Genomic DNA, 17,445 nt, shown 5'->3' on the forward strand with positions numbered 1-17,445 from the left:
TCTAACAATATGTTCTTCCACTCATAAGGATCTATGTCTTTTTTATTTCCATACCATGAAAGGGGGGAGCGTAAGGGATTTGTACAAGAGACTTTTTTGAATTTGTGTACATAGTGTGAGTTATACATTATGTTGCAAGCTAAGCACAGTTAATACAAAAAATTAGGGTTTTCTATTTGGTTGTAGGGTAAAAGCACAAACCTATGTCATCCTTTTGTAAAGGAAAAGGCTAACAAAAGTAAGATAGTTCACCTTCAATGACATAAATCTAGCATTATTATACTGAATTTGAAAATGAAGTAAATTAATGAAAACTATAGAAATGGATGAAGTTTATGATTATAATTTTTAATAATTATTTGGAGTAAGAATTGATATATTTTGGTAATTTTTATAGATAAATTTTTGGCCACTAAAAAATGTTGAAAATTAAGGGTCTAGTTCCCACCACAAGACTATATGGAAATAAACATATTTCCCTTTGATTTCAGACTATGTTATAGATAATATATATAGCTAGAACAATCAAAAATAGAAATTGTCTTTAGACCTATGTTTTCTCTTTTATAATGATTCAAATTTTAAGTCACCTAAAATCGATAGTTTTCATCTCCCACCACATTTTTCAAAACAAATCTATTCTCACCAGAAGAAAAATTATATATTCTGGAAGAGGATTCTCTCTTCTAGAACGCATATCATTTTAATTTTTTTTTGAAATGATTTAGTATTTTTCCTTTCTCAAAATCATCATCTTTTCGAGTGTTAAAATATGTGCTTGTAGAATTTATTAATTAAAATATACTATATCTAATTAAAACATTATAAACTCTATATGAGAATATTCTTTACTTTGAGCTCTATAAAATGGTGTTTATATATTATTAAAATAATATCATAAAAAATAGTAAGAGTTATCATAAAAAATAGTAAGAGTTATTGAAACACTACTTTTCTGAAATAATTTGATTTCTTTAGTAATTGGATACAAACTAGTGTAAAACATGCATTTAATTGGCATTTCCAATTGGAAAAGTGTGAGACCATATAAAACTTAGCTACAATGAATTTATCTAGATCATATGTTTGAAAAAAATTTATTTTTAGATAGAAATACTCAAATTCAGTCATTCTGATAAGTCAGCCTGAAAGGTGACACAACTTTGTACTTTTACCCTGTATCAAGAAGCAGCGGATCTAAATTTAAAACATTCTTTCTGGGGAAGTGATCATTTAGGAACTTCATTTTGTGAAATGTTATCTTGGATTTTAAATTTGCAAGGAATTATTGCTTAGGTATGATCAATGTGTTGTTTGAATACTCTTTTACCAGCACCCATTTGGTTTCTTGAGATTAATAGAGTTGTAGGGTTTGGAGCTTTTGGGTCCTTCACCTTGAAGGGTCATTGCCCCTATTTGATTTAGGGTAAGGAGTCCACAAATTAAACTCTTTGACTTCATGTTTTTCTGGTAAGAATTCCAACCTTTGGTGTTGTTCTAAACCTTGTCAAGGAGGAATTTGTCAATTATTCGAGAAGCCCTAGATATGAATTACTAATGCTCATCAAAATTCTATCTCAAGTACAGTTTTGGGGTTCAATGACAAGCTTCCTTGGTGGGGTAGCAAAAGTAACGAGTTAATGTTGTTGGAAGTTGAATATTAGTTTTCTTTTAATGGTGGTATTTAAGGACTTTCATTGCCTTAAGTTCAATGAATTATTCTAACTTAGTTGGGCAAAGGAACCCACCAACTATGAGGATTAAATATTCAAGCTTAATCTTGATAATGTCTCTAGGACTAGATACCATTTCTTATGTTTCATTTATATGAGAATTTATCATGAAGTTTAGCAACACACAATGCAACTTACAACTTGTAACATTCCTCCCTGAGTTGCTATTGAAGTGCACCCATTTACAATTATGATAATTAAATGCATACTTATTTCAAATAGAACTTGTGATCATATGCATAGATTATCAATTTTGAAGCATTATTTATTTATTTTAACTTACACCTTATGTTGAACTATATTGAATGTAGTTACACGTAAATGTCTCTGCTTAGAGATTTCTATGTAATTCAATAAGGGTATATGCAATTTCTCTTGTTTCTTATTTGCAACAATATCTTAGCTTGTACATTCTTCCTTGATGAATACACATTGAAGTAAACATGCTTATAGCTTACAATCTACTATAATGAGTAGTTTTTTTTGGAATTAAAGTGCAATTGTATGCATAGGTCATAAGTTTTGAAGCATTGTATACCAGTTATGACTTAATGCCTTGTTTCTTATCTACAATAATTCCTTTTTAAGTCTTCCACGGTTTGAGAGTGAGAAATAAATCTTACAATTTTCTCTAATGAGTAGCTAATGGTCTATATCTACCCTTTCCCTTTTATTTATTTCTTCAAAATTTATCTTCAATATATATTCGACATACTCATTGCACACCAATGTGCTATTGCTAGTTTGCATACAATGGGAGTTAAGTAGCAATCAAATAATTTTCCACACTTCCCTTGCATATTAATAGTAGTGTCTTTGAGATGCTTATTCAAACTCCCTCTCATTTTCCCTTTTATTGCAGGTGATTTGACTTGACTTTTTCATGTAATCTTAATGACGATTACACTCACATGGCCTATCATGGTGCTTTAAGTCTCAGTACATCCTTACACATTCTTAATGTATATGTATTCCTTGTGCATCTTATTTTAGTCCATCCTCTACATCTATACACAAACCTAGACCTAAATGTTAGAGTTTCTAAAACATATTTATGTAGTGATGATCTTATTGATATGCGTGTTTGATTTATTAACACACTTTATCTTATTTCTTATATGATGTTATTGAACATGATAGTGACACAAATGTTCATGATGCTCCAATGTTTCATAACATTGACTAATTATTTTTGTTTTTAATAAACATATTAATAGAGGTCTAGTGATTATTGGATTTGGTAAAAGTAAAGATGCATATTTATGTATGTCAAATAGTTTTTACTTTTATGTTATGACAACATATCTAATTAAACTTTCTTTGTTAGTATATTTAAATTGACAAGGGTTTGCAATTATTTGGTATATTTCATACTTCTTATAATTTGCTAATTCATCCCAAATGTATCTTTATTGTTTCTATTAATACTTTCTAAGAGAATATGGTGAGACCTTCCAAGGTGTGTTTCCTTCCAAAGCTCTTCCAATCCATTTGGTTGAAAGACAAACACCCTTTGTATATGTGTCAATGATGCCCTCAATTGATCAGTCAATATTCTTAAGAAGCTACTTCATGTGTTGACACTGTAACATGACAAATCATCATGAAATCATAAATAAAACATAGTTGAACATACCTTGGTATAGTTTTTGGCTTCTTAAATCAAACCTGTGCTTGAAGAAGAAAAATTATTTTTGAAGTGATATTTTCTATTGATAAAATAAGATGTAAAAATGACTTGAGAGGGATGTCTTCTATAAGAATCTCAAAATGAAATTACCTTTTAACCATCTTAAAATAATTAAATTTTATTTTAAGAATATTTTAAAAAGGTTGCACTTCCTTAATATTTTCTCATTACTATTTCACAAGATTGAATCACAAACAAGAACACCACAAAGAACATCAACTATTATTATTTCACAAGATTGAATCACAGACAAGAACACCACAAAGAACATCAACTACAATCTTTCTTCCTTTGAATTACAAAAGTAATGGAAATATTCAGATCAATAGTAGCAATGACAACAACAAAAGTAATTGAAGGCCGAGTAAATTATCATTTTATTAATTCAAAAGAATAAATGAATAAAGAATTGTAAACAAACAGAGGTCAGGGACAAACTCGAGTCTGTTTAGAATAATTGTATACAAAAAATATTAAAAGTCAGTTTATGTGAGTTTAGACCAAGGTCTTGAAGGATCGTGAGGTGGGATACCACATTGCCGGGAGGAGGAACGTGTGGCCGTTGACATCGTGTGCATTATAGCTCGCCCCTGTCATCTCTTCCACCAATACTTGACCGACGTAATCGGGATAAGCTCCGCTTCCATACATTCTTGGACCCGCTGACACTACCTCTAATGGAACGGCGGCGTCTCCCTGGAAGTATCCCGACTTGAACGGGTTCGTCATTGCGCCTGCCAAAACAATGGCAATGTTGATTATCATCTTGTCGACGCCCACGTCGTCGTTTGGGGGCAGTAGAGGAGCGCTCTGCGGTCCGTAAATTGGCTGATGGAACGGCCACGCGCACTGCCCCGGGCACTGCCTCCCCGAGTTCCCCACCCACGCGTATGCATATTCACTGTCTCCAACTTTGCTGCTGTCGTGGAATCCACAAGAGCTGCTGCAGAAATTCTCCACCATCACATCCTTATATGTGAGTACCAAATACAACTTCACCTCACCATTGCTCTGTGAAAAATTTAACTATTTCAGTCACTGATTATTAATCTCCTATCATAAACGATTATTAAACTGCTGAAAACAAATTCTCAGCTAATATCGAAAAATAACACAACAGCAACTTCACTTATAAAATACGGAAAGAAATGCGCAACACAATGAACACAAAATTTTCGGACAAATTGTCCCTGTAAAAACTCCTAAGGGAAAACCAGTTCTACAGATGAGGAATTATATTAAACTTCAGCAAATCAAGAGATACAAAATTCCTTGCCTCTCACTGGCAGAACTCCGACAACTTCCTAATTTATCCCACTGATATTCCCCACTGCTATTCCCGCGCTAACACTGTGCCCTTGCTAACACTGCAAGACTGTTTGCTAACACTGCAAACGTTTCTCCCAAACTTCTTGTTCTCCAAATGCCCCCTAGAACCCTTTTTATACAACTCTCGTTGGTAAAACAACGGCCGAGATTGATTTACAATCGACGGTGGAGATATAAAACAACTTACCAACCCTAACAAAATTGGTTTCTAGTTGCTTATAAAAGAAGTCAATTATTTAATAAATAATTGTCCTTGCTCTAACCAATTTGTTAGCAAAAACAATTAGATACTAAATAATAGCATATGGACAAACAGCTGTCCAAGCTAACAAAACTAACACTCCCTCTTAGCAAGGAAGCTGTTCTGCAGGACACCTAACTTATCTCTGAAGAAGATAAATTTTGCCTTCCCCAATGCCTTAGTCAGAATGTTTGCTACCTGCTCCTCTGTAGGTATGTATTGTAGCTGAACAACTCCCCTCTGTACACAATCTCTGATGAAGTGATATCTGATATCTATATGTTTAGACCTATCATGAAACACTGGATTCTCAGACAACTTGATGCAACTCTGATTGTCACAATGTATCACAGTAGTCTCAACCTTCTGACCAAACAAGGCTACTAACAAAGTTTGAAACCATATAGCTTCACATGTTGCCATGCTAGCTGCTATGTATTCTGCTTCTGCTGAACTTAGAGCCACAGACTTCTGCTTCATGCTGAACCAAGATGCAACTCCTGATCCCAAGCTGAAACAACACCCTGAAGTGCTCCTTTTGTCTGTTGTACTTCTTGCCCAATTTGCGTCAGTATAGCCTATCAACCTGATACCTTCACCTCGAACATATCGGATCCCATACTCGACTGTACCATGCAAGTAACGTAGCACATGCTTAGCCGCTATCCAATGCATTCTCTTTGGTTCAACCATGAACTGACTAAGAGAGTTTACTGCAAATGCTATATTTGGCCTAGTATTCACCAAATACATAAGCAAACCAATCAATTGTCTATATAAAGTGGGATCTACATCCTTCTCCTTAGATGTATCTACCTTCCTCCAATTCATGATCATGGGTGTAGACATGGCTTTGCAATCCTCCATCCCGAATTTTTTCAAGATTTCAATGCAATATTTCCCTTGACCAAGGAAAATCTCCTCATTTGTCTGCCACACTTCCATGCCTAGAAAGTAGTGCATAAGTCCTAAATCCTTCATCTCGAACTCTTCTGAAGGGTTCCTCTTGCAATCCACTATGAGCCCTAGTGAACCTGTAAGAAATAAGTCGTCCACATAAAGAACAAGAATGAGAATCTCACCCCCAACCACCAAGTAGTAGAGGTTAGCATCTGCTTTACTCTTCACAAAGCCCATTTTCTACAAGTATGTATCAATGCGCTCATACCATGCTCTAGGAGCCTGCTTGAGTCCGTATAATGCTTTCTTCAATCTGCACACGTGGGTCTCTTTGCTGTGTGCTACAAAGCCTTCTAGTTGTTCTATGTATACCTCCTCCTTCAACTCACCATTAAGGAATGCTGTCTTGACATCCATTTAATGGATCTACCATCCCATCTGTGCTGCAAGTGAGATTACAGCTCGTATAGAAGTATACCTAGCAACAGGAGCAAATGTCTCTTCATAGTTTATTCCCTCCTTCTAAGAGAACCCCTTTGCCATGAACCTCGCCTTGGATTTCTCGATGCTACCATCTGCACCGTGCTTTATCTTATAGATCCAACGTGATCCAACTACAGCCCTATCTGTTGGTCTAGGTACTACCTCCCACACATCATTTTGCATTATTGAAGAATATTTCTCAACCATAGCATCTCGCCATACCTGATGTTCTGCAGCTTCTTGATAACAAGAAGGCTCACTATCTACCAACTAACTAACTAATGCCACATAGTCATTGAACTTGGTTGGTTGTCTTCGTTGTCTTGTACTCTTCCTAGGAGCTCCCACAAACTCCTAAGTATCCCTTTGTGTATCTAGAACCACATGGTTCCCGCTGCCAACTGTAGAGGATGAAATGTCAACCTCTAAGTCTTCTAGATGCATTTCCTATTGCACCTGTTGCTCCATACTCTGTGAATCTTCACTAACTGAGTCTACACTCGTACTGGTAACTATACTTGAGCTTTGCTGCTCTTGACTTGATCTTGGAGCTTCTATTGGCTGCTCACTCTAATCATCTGCTAGCAAATCTCTAAATCTCCTAAATGCCTTGTCCTCCATGAACTTGACATCCCATCTAACAATAATTCTTTTAGTCCCCGGAATGAAAATCATGTATGCCTTTGAGGTTTCATTGTACCCAACAAAGTACCCCCTCTCTGCAGTCTGATCTAACTTTGTACGTGTATCTCCAGGAATATGGCAATATGCCAAACTCCCAAAAATCCTGAAGTGACTAACATTTGGCTTCTTCCCTGTGAAAGCCTCCTCTGGTGTCATCTTCCCTAGCACCTTGTGTGGAACTCTATTCTGAATGTAGACTGTTGTATTACACGCCTCTTCCTATAAGTAACGGGGCATGTCTTGGTCATGTAGCATAGCTCTTGTTGCCTCTGATATAGAACGGTTCTTCCACTCAGCAACTCCATTCTGCTGTGGATTGTAAGGAACAGTCCATTCTCTCTTGATTCCTTCTCTGGTATAGAACTCCTGGAAGACATTTCTTTTGTACTCGCCTCCATTTTCTGACCGAAGAACCTTTATCTTCTTTCTTGTCAAATTCTCCACAAGAGCCTTGAACTCTTGGAATCGACTGAAAACCTCATCCTTAGTCTTCAAGAAGTATATCCAGGTCTTTATAGAGAAATCATCAATAAAAGTAACATAGTACTCATATCCTCTGAGAGATTTCGTCGACATCGGTCCACAAACATCTGAATGTACTAGATCAAGAACACCCTTAGATCTAGTGTCACTCCTTGAAAAAGATGCTTTCACAAACTTCCCCAACACACATCCCTTACATACATTGTCATGCCCTGTGCTCACCTCTGGAACACCTGTCATTGTCTCACGAAGCAATCTAAGTGCTCCATGATGAATATGGCCCATCCTCCTATGCCATAGCTCTCCAAGATCTCTAGGATTACTGTTGCTCATAAGTGCCTTAGGAGTATCAAACTGCAATCTATAAAGGCGACCACTCCTAACTCCAATAGTTATGGGTGATTTCCAATCCTTGTGCTTAATCAACACATTTGTCCCTCTAAAGAGTACATTATACCCCCTATCCTGAAGAACAAATACAGAAATCAAATTCATACCTAAGCCTGGCACATATAACACATCATGAAGTAAAATTATCTTTCCATTCTCCCTCTAAAACTGAACAGTCCCTTTCCCAACAGGGTTGAGTTTGGACAAGTTTCCTATAGAAATCTGGATGTTGGTGTCCTCCTCCTTGTAACTGGAGAAATACTCTCTAACTCCTGTCATATGAAATGACGCCCCACTATCTATATACCAAACACACTGTGAGGTTGAGCTAACCATACAAGCTATGAGTGCAAACTCATCTTCCATTCTACTGGAGAGTTCTTCCGCACTTGCTGAAGCTGCCACCTGCTTCTTACCCTTCTTCCTCTCTGGGCAATCACTGACATAGTGGCCAAACTCGTGACATCCAAAGCACTTGACCTTAGAAAGGTCCTTCTTCTTCTTCTCACTTTGTGAATTTGATCCTTTGCTAGATCCCTTCTTTGCTTTCCCTTTACCCGCTAGGGCAACATTCTCTTGTTCCACCTCATTTTTCTTACTCTTTTTGGCCCCATTGACAAGACTTAGTCTAAACTCCTCCTGAGTGAAATCAGTCCATAGTCGATCCCAACTCGGTAAAGTATCTCGTCCACTGACAACTTGAACAAAGACACTCCATTGTTTAGTAAACCCATTTAGGACTATTCTCACTAGCTCGTCATCACTAGGGCTATCTCTAACAGCTGCTAACTCATCCTTGACAAGTCTGAGCCTGGTAAGGTAACTTGTGACGTCTTCTCCCTGATTCATTCAGTATTCTTTAGCTTCTCTCTGAGAATCAACTTCCTGTTGGTGGTAGCATTCTGGTATAGATTCAGAATGGTGTCCCACATCTTCTTCGTTGTATCTAGCTCCGAGATATGTGGAACAATATGATCCTTGACACCATCAAGGATTATCCTCCTCGCCTTGGCATCGTCCTTCCTATCGTCCTTCCTATATGTTGCAAGCTGTGTTGCATCTGTAAGTACAAGTACAACACTGGTAGCATAATCCTTGATACCATTCTCTTCCAACAATAAAGAAATTTTGGCCTTCCAGACACCAAAATTTGAGGCACCATCCAATCTATCCTGATCTCTCAAACCAGTTGAAGCCATCTCAAGGGTTTAAAGCAATAATAAATCTAAAGAGATCAAAATTTCTTTCTTAGGGCAAAACTCTTCTACCCTTAACAATGCTCTGATACCATGTGAAAAATTTAACTATTGTAGTCACTGATTATTAACCTCCTATCATAAACGACTATTAAACTGCTGAAAACAAATTCTCAGCTAATATCGAAAAATAACACAACTGCAACTTCACTTATAAAATACGGAAAGAAATGCGCAACACAATGAACACAATATTTTCGGACAAATTGTCCCTGGAAAAACCCTTAAGGGAAAACCAGTTCTACATATGAGGAATTATATTAAACTTCAACAAATCAAGAGATACAAAATTTCTTGCCTCTCATTGGCAGAACTTCGACAACCTCCTAATTTATCCCACTGATATTCCCCACTGCTATTCCCGCGCTAACACTGTGCCCTTGCTAACACTGCAAGACTGTTTGCTAACACTGCAAACGTTTCTCCCAAACTTCTTGTTGTCCAAATGCCCCCTAGACCCCCTTTTATTATACTCTCGTTGGTAAACCAACAGCCGAGATTGATTTACAATCGATGGTGGAGATATAAAACAACTTACCAACCCTAACAAAATTGGTTCCTAGTTGGTTCTAAAAAAAGTCAATTATTTAATAAATAATTGTCTTTGCTCTAACCAATTTGTTAGCAAAAACAATTAGATACTAAATAATAGCATATGGACAAACAGCTGTCCAAGCTAACAAAACTAACATGCTCTTCTTCTTCTTCAATGGCGACGGCAGAGCTTCCGAATTGATTTCTCCCTTTACCAGCATTGCAATGTCACTTCTTTTGAGGGACTTTCCGAAAGAACAAGATTCGTCCAGCTTCTGCTTCCCCAGCCTTCGGGTCAAAGGCTGAGCTTGCAGGTTTAATGTGGAAGGGGCAGATCCTCTGTAGCCCTCTGTCATTTTCCACTAGGTAGAAACAGAGGGTGAAGAACCCTGCTTGCCGATTTCCGTTCCCAAAGACTGCACAAAGCCGGCCACAATGGCACGCTGGGCGGAAGTGAAATTGTCGTACCAAATGAGATGAAGATTGAGAACGGGAGTTGTGGTGAGGAGAGGGCCATTGTGGTATTGCAGAACAAGGGGCTCTTCTTCCACCAGGGCAGACAGCTTCCTCCAGGGGTAAACTCGGGGCCAACCCGCAGCATCCCCTGTAGTGGACAATGCCGCAATACATACTAACACCAAGGAAATCACAATATTTCCAAAATTTAAAACAGCCATTTGTAACGGAACTTATTAGCAATGGAAGAAATTTGAATGTATAATAAAGTGTGGAAGGGCTATGTGGGAAGAAGCAGAGGAGGTTGGAGTTTAAATAGGCAAAGACGTCGTAAGTGACAGGTGTACGATAACGTTTGAGGGAGGTCATACCGCTGGCATTCATAAGCGCCAATTACGAATGCAATTTACAATGCTGGGTTCCTGGCAAACTCCACAAGAAAGGTCTCATGTAAAAGACAGCTCTGTTTTATCTGGATGCTATGTACCCAGCGTGCATATTTTGTTTAATTATATCATCGGAGCGGCGCGGCTTCGAAGGAGGAAACAAAGCTGTCAATGATTTGCTCGTGGAGAATTTCGAGTAGTGGACAAGCAGGCAATTTTTCAGTTCGGGTTTTTAATCGGGATAATGTTCCTTGAATACTTATTGTTTTAGTAAAATTGAAAGCATGCCACACCACTTTTGAAAGACAAAACGAGTTGCTTTCGCCGTTAAGAGAGCGAATACATGAATTCCAATGGGACAACGCACCAATGGTTTGCTGTGTTTGTTGTGTAACATTGCTTTAGTTGAGTTATAATTTCCTCATTTTTAAATATCACATACTAAAAATTAAGTTTCAATTTTAACTATTTAACACTTTTAGTTTGGACATTAAGTTTTTTAAGTATGTTTAAGTTAGGTTGACTGTATATATTACTTATGCTAATAATAAACTAAAGCTAAGTTATAAACACATTTTATTATAACACACACATATATAATGAATTTTTATTTATGTGGATTATGTAAAAATAAGATCCATAGTAGGTTTATGCATTATGAACCTTTTTCTTTTCTTTTTGTAGTAAAGATTAAATTGGTTTCAAGTTGCTTGGAATGTAAAAAAAAAGGCTTTTGATACATACTTTTGTAAATAAAAAAATAATTCACTATCAATCATAAATTTCTACACCTAATATTTGTGAAGTGTTCATTTATACAAATATTATGATTTCTAAATATTTTCTAATTTGATTGATTATCTTTTACATCAACAAGAGAGTCTAAGTGTCAAGTTCATTCCTAAAATATGGATATTTGAGAGTGTGTGTGTGAGAGAGAGAGAGAGAGATGTGGAAAGAAATAGAGATGGTAAAATAGTCATTGAAAGAGGAAGAGATAAAAATAGAGAGGAATAGGTAAAGATTTAGAATTAGAGGGAGAAATATAAAAAACTATTTACTTACAATAATTCAAATAATTATATAATTTAAAATAATTTTTAATAAGATTAAAATCATAATATAATTAGGCAAGAGCCTACAACACATTACTAAATTGTGACCTCTCATTAGAGAGCTCTTGATAATAAATTAAAATAATTAATTTTAACAATAATAAAAAATAAATAATAATCTAAGCTTCGATCGATTACCTATCAAATAATAATAATAATATCATAATATAATTTATTAAAATATTTATAAACATTTAATAATCATTTTAAATTTTAAAACATAAATAATTTTATTAAATTATTATTTATCTCTTAAATTCTTGAATAAATAACTATATAAAAAAAAATTATAATATTAATTATTATTATAAATTTAATTCTATATTTTAAAAATAAAATTTTCCATAAATTAATTACACATATTCTAGTTAATTATAATTATAATTAAAATATAATTAAAATATATATTATTATTATAAATAATAAGTTTGCCTAAAACCTTCTCACAAGTATTACTTATAAAAATTTAAATAACTAATACAGTACATAATGTTCCCTTAGTTTATACAAAAATTCAATATCAAAGAAAAGAAAAAGATGACAAAGATTCACAAAACAATTCTTATGCATTAAACAAAAATCACAATTGGATATAATGTGAATATATCAACATCACGTGAGTTTACCTTGTTAGGAATGATGATATTTGATAACAAAGCCAATATCTTTAGAAGTGAAAAACTTCTTATAATATCCAACAAAGGCTTTAATAATGTCAACATGAGAGTTTATTTCAATACAATCACCCCAAATAGTATCAATCAAGTCTTTAACTTCCTTGGTTTTATGTGTTTGGAAGAAGAACCTATAGGCCTTATCACCATGAGCAATCTCATTACGTCTTGCTCTTGTTTTAGCCCCTTGTATCTTGATAAAATTTTGCAATCTTCCAAGAGAGTCTCTATATTGGGTCACATATTCTAAAGAATTTGGGTTATCTTTGTTATTTTGTAGGATTGCCTCAACTTAAAAAAGCTACTCTTGAAGATCATATTCTAGCCTTCTTCATTCCTTTTCTCTCTTTCCGCCCACTACTTGAAATGAAGTTTCTCTATTGGAAATATTTTGAACCCATCCCTGTATTGTAGATTGGTACCTCAAGGGAATTCTATTATTTCATTTGACGACATTGGTGGCATTGATGACATTCTCATCAGTATGGGGAGAAGTAATGCAGATAAATCCATCGTATCCATCGCTCCCAAGATTTTCTAATCTAGTTAGAAGATCTCGACAATGATAAGGAGATGGTGTGACAATGTTAGGGGAACCATTTACACATGTACCCAAATTATCATCCTTTCCAAAGTTTTAAATACCTCTATATTCATATAGAATCTATTCAGATGACAACAAGTTTTCTTTTTATGTTGGTTGAAATTAGTCTAGCTATGCTAGATTCCCTTATGATCACCTTTATTCCTAGCTAAAGGATCAAATAGTTTCTAGTTATTCATAATTATAGACCAAAATAATTCCTCAAACATATTGCATTCAAATTTATTCCGACAAGTTTATGTTGAGGGTCTGCAATCATTTTTTAAGCCACCTCCAGATAAGATCCATGCCACATTATCAAGTTGTGACATCCACTTCCAAGGTTCTATTATTTTCTTATGCTCACTTGCAACATAAATATTACAAATGCCCTATTCTTTCTTTTCAATAATAAAATTTATCCAAACTATCCTTTGACAAGGAGAGAAGCCCCATTTAGAAACATGTATTTAGACCATTTTGGTCAAAGTAAAATAGTATCCCCTCCTTTTCCCTTTTAATAAATATTGGTGAATGATTTTTCATCTTTCCATAGACATTTAAGGCTCACATCTAAAGTAATGCCTAACATGTTTAAGCATCAAAATATCAATATCTTTATTCATCATGAGGAATCTCTTCACGATATATTTCCTATTAGGAGGTTTTATTCCCCTAATGTTCCAAGAAGCACAAATTAAATCCATGAATAAAATTTAGGATTTTGTTTCCATTGGAGCTTTAAAGCTCTTATAGAAACTTAGGAGTTTATTTTTGGAGTGTTTAGTCTCCTTGTGTTGCATAGAGGGACTTGGAGGTCTACCTCTCTTTTTATTTGGAGTGTCTTCTCCTATGTTCCCTGCTCCCTTATTGGTCCTCACCCCCCTCTTTCTCTTTTGAGCTTGAAAAAAATACATCATCAAACTTATTATCCTTGGGACAATGTGTTAGAAAGGCCAGGGTTGTCGTTGCACTAAAAGATTGACCTGTCAATGTATGATACAACCAATAGTCTTATACAACCACAATAGGTGGTTAAGCCATGTCCCAAATCTTGCAAGGGACACTAGTCCGCTGCTAACAATCCCCCTCCCAATGTCACTCATCGTGGTCTACGAAATTCAAACCTATGACCAAGCTCTAATACCAACTACCAAGAGTCCTTAGTGAGTCTACTCAACCAGAGATACTTCCCTATATAGGAAGTATCATCATCCAGTCCAAATAAACAATAGTGCTTTGTACCACTAGATTGATGCACTCTCTGCATCATCTACTCAAAAGAAGTTAGGGGCATAACCCCAATCATACCTCACAAATATTCAAATGTATCCTTAGGCAAGGGCTTCATAAAAATATCTAAAATCTTCTCTTTTGTATTAACATACTTTAATATGATTTCTTTCTCTACAACTTTCTCTCTCAGAATATGATACTTAATCGATATAAAGCATAGTCTTAGAATGCAACACATGATTCTTAGACATACTCATTGTACTTGTGTTATCACAATGTATGATAATAGGTTTTGAAAACTCAATCCCAATGTCCTTCAACATTTGTTTCATCTACATGATCTAATTATAATTGTTTGTTGCTACTACGTACTCTGCTTCTATTGTACTTTGTGAGATAAAGACTTATTTCTTGCTCAACCAAGAAACTAATCTTCCTCCGAGGAAAAATGCTACACCACTAGTGCTCTTTTTGTCATCCATTCTACCTACCCAATCCACATCAGTATATGCACACAAAGTGAAGTCACTTGATCTGTCATACCACAATCCAAAATCAGGTGTATCCTTCAAATATCTAAAAATTATTTCTACCAATGCATAATTATGCTTCTCTAGGATGCACTTGAAGTCTTCTAACTGTACCAACTACATTTTCTATATCTGTCTCATATGAGTCAAATATTGCAAACCTCCAATCATGGATCTATACTTCTTGTGCTCAAATATAGGTGTCTCATCTTTGCTAGATAACTTCTAACTAGTTATCACAAGTGTTCCAACATGCTTACAACTTTGCAAGCCAAATATTTTCAACAAATCTTTCAAAAACTTAGTCTGTGATAAGAAAATACCATAATTGTTTTGCACAATCTGTAAACCTCTAACAAATATTTCATTTCACCAATCATACTCATCTCAAATTCATCCTTCATTTCATCAGCAAATTTGTCACTTGCTTCATCATTACCCCCAAAGATTATGTCATCCAAAAATATCACAATAACCCACAAACCATTCTCAATTTATTTTAAATACAAGTTACTATCTCTAGTATCTTTAGCGAATTGAAAGTTTTCCAAATACTTGTCCAAACTCACATACTAGGTTCTAGGTGTTTGCTTTAGTCCATACAATGATTTCTTCAATCTGCACACCATGTCTCCTTCTATTGCGAAAAGAAATCTTTTAGGTTGCTCAATGTACACTTCCTCTTCAATTTCTCCATTCATAAATGATGACTTCACATCCATCTGATACACTTTGAAATTTTTACTTGCTACATAAGCCAAGAACATACTTACTACAATTCTAGCAACAACAGAAAATGCCTCTTCATAGTCTATGCCTTCTTGCTGTGAATGTCGTTTACATACCAATCTTTCTTTATTTCTTACAACCTCGCATTTTTCATTCATCTTGTTTCTAAAAACCCATTTAGTTCCTATAACATTCTTATCTTTAGTCTAAGAACCAATTCTCATGTCTCATTCTTCATAACTCCTTTTTCTTTTGTTCCAATAATCTGATTAACATGGTAATTTTTTTGTCAATTTCCTATTAGGTGTAGGTGTTATTGACTCAACTCTTACTTCTTCTCTAGGTTCAGATCTTGGTTCTTCTCTATGTTTTACAACTTAATTATCATTTTGCAAATCATTGTCAGTCTCAAAGAAAGTTTCAAAATTTTCTATGGTAAGCTTAAGATTAGCTTCTTCTTCATCAAAATTATAATCTAGCATTCTTTCTTTGACTCCAATATTTTCATCCATTTTTACATTTGTACACTCAACAATAGTCTTAGATATTTGATTAAAAAATATATAAGTTTTTTTTTCAATGAATAACCAAGGAACATACCTTCATCGCTTCTTGCATCAAACTTACCAATGTCATCATCTCTCTTGATATAACATTTACTTCCAAAGATTCTAAAATATTTCATTGATGGTGTGCGCCCAAACCATAGTTCATAAGGTGTTTTTCTCATTCCTTTTCTGATATGCACTCTACTCATTGTATATATTGTTGTATTGACTGCTTTTCTCCAAATTTTATTTGATACATCATGGCTCTCGGTGCTTCTACTATAGACTTATTTCTACTTTCAGAAATTCCATTTTTCTGAGGAGTCTTAGGTGTTGATAGTTATCTCTTAATGCCATTTACTTCATAAAAGATGTTAAGCTCATTCAAGGTAAACTCTCCACCTCTATCCGATCTTAAACATTTAACCTTTACTCCAGAATCATTCTCAACTCTATTCTTAAACAATTTAAACTTCTCAAATGATTCAAACTTTTGTTTAAGGAACACTACCGACATTATCCTAGTAAGGTCATCAACAAAAATCGTGAAGTACCTTTCATCATAGAATCCTCTTGTCCTAATAGGATCACTCAGATCTGTATGAACAATCTCCATTTTTTTTTTTTGTAGAGAACTTCTCGTTGGGAAAGGATCTTTTCATCTAATTAGCCATAACACATTATTTGTGCACAACATTAGTGGGTTTCACAAGTTTAGGTAAATTTCTATCAAAAAAAGTACTACCAACCTTCAAAATATTATCAAGGTTTATATGACAAAACCTTCTATGCCAAAACCACCTATTATCCACTTTTGCAACCAAGCATGCCATTTTTGTAGGGTTCATCTGAAAAAAATTATTGTTGGATCTTGTACCAATGTCGATCAACTTAGCATCTTTATCCTTGATAATGCATGACTTCTCTATGAATCGCAACTGATATTCCTTATCAATCAATTGTCCAACACTCAATAGGTTATCCTTTAATCCATTAAAAAAAAAGTAAACATCATCGATGTTAGTCTTTCCATAAAGAGTAATAGATCATATCTCCTTGACATTACAAGTTGCATTTCTACCAACTCTGAAAGTCCCTCCATCGTGACTACTGAACTGAACAAATTTATTCATGTCACCAGTCATATGATGTGAACAACCATTATCTATGATCTAATTAAATTTCTTTTCAACCTAGAAAACCAAGGCTTTATGTTATTTGACTTCTTATTTTATAGCTACAAATTCTAACTCATCATCACTTCACTCTGAACTCTTTCATCAGACTCATCATCTTCTTTCACATATAAACAATCTATAGGCCTTCTAGACTTGAAATTCTTCTTATACTTTTTTTGTCTTTTAGGACACTTAGAATCATAATGACCAAATTCATTGCAAGTCCAACATTTAATGATTCTCTTACCATATGGTTCTCTCCTTACAAGCAAGGCAATTCCTTCTTA

The 17,445-nt window shown here is 34.9% G+C and overlaps 1 pseudogene; it reads right to left on the bottom strand.

Moving 5' to 3' along the window:
- Positions 1–3,918: 3,918 nt before the first annotated feature.
- LOC149529255 (protein EXORDIUM-like 2) lies at positions 3,919–10,400 on the bottom strand (annotated as a pseudogene).
- Between the last annotated feature and the right edge of the window lie 7,045 nt (positions 10,401–17,445).

This window comes from Cupressus sempervirens, chromosome 11 (genome assembly GCF_028749045.1).
Source record: "Cupressus sempervirens isolate cs-2001-9-10 chromosome 11, ASM2874904v1, whole genome shotgun sequence".
NCBI lineage: Eukaryota > Viridiplantae > Streptophyta > Pinopsida > Cupressales > Cupressaceae > Cupressus > Cupressus sempervirens.